This window comes from Hyalella azteca, unplaced genomic scaffold (genome assembly GCF_000764305.2).
Source record: "Hyalella azteca isolate HAZT.00-mixed unplaced genomic scaffold, Hazt_2.0.2 contig8906, whole genome shotgun sequence".
Lineage (NCBI taxonomy): Eukaryota > Metazoa > Arthropoda > Malacostraca > Amphipoda > Hyalellidae > Hyalella > Hyalella azteca.
In genome coordinates, this window is record NW_025938989.1 from 25,806 (window position 1) to 26,726 (window position 921).

Consider the following 921-nt stretch of genomic DNA (forward strand, 5'->3'; position numbering starts at 1 on the left):
TGGGTCATCCTGACTCACTCATTTTCCGCGTGAGAGCAACTTGTATCAAAAGAGTGTGCTGTCGTATTTCTTAGCAATTTTGGGGAGTGGAGAGCAGACTTTCTCTTTAGGTGCATGGGCTGAGATGCTTAACGCACTCTTACGAACTAACGCACCTGCAGTGCTATATACTGGAGGTTGCAGGGCTGAGGTGCTTTACGCTCTATTTTATGTGCTTACGCATCTGCAGTGTTATATACTGGACGCTGCACAAGTGCAAATAAAGCGTAATCTATCTTCGACGAAAGTTTGAAACAAATGAGATTTAATGCATACCTTTTTTGTATGATTGAAATACCAAGCTGTTTTTTAATAATGCCGTATATGCACGGTTTAGGTGAAGCTGTACAGTAAAAATGCCAGCTTTCATCCCAACAACATTAACATCTCATCAACCTCCTTAACGGTTAAAAGTTCATGTATATTTGAAACGCTAGAAAAAATTTTGCGCTCATTGTCGAAGCTTAAAACACGATAATTTTTGCATGTTATAAGATTAATTACTAGACCAGCTATCTCTTTTCTCAAAACTAATATAAATATAAATATCTCTCTGTCCATTTTAACAATTTTTAATATCAATATCCTGATGATAGTTTCCAAAAATTTCACATTCGAATCAGGATTGATAAAAGTTTTGCAAAAATGAAAATGCAAGATACTCTACCTTTGTACCGTTACCCTCAGATACTCCCGCCTGTGCACCGTTACCCTCAGATACTCCAGCTTGTGCACCGTTACCTTAGATACTACTGCCTGTGCACCGTTACCCTCAGATACTCTCGCCTGTGCACCGTTACCCTCAGATACTCTCGCCTGTGCACCGTTACCCTCAGATACTCTCGCCTGTGCACCGTTACCCTCAGATACTCCCGCCTGTGC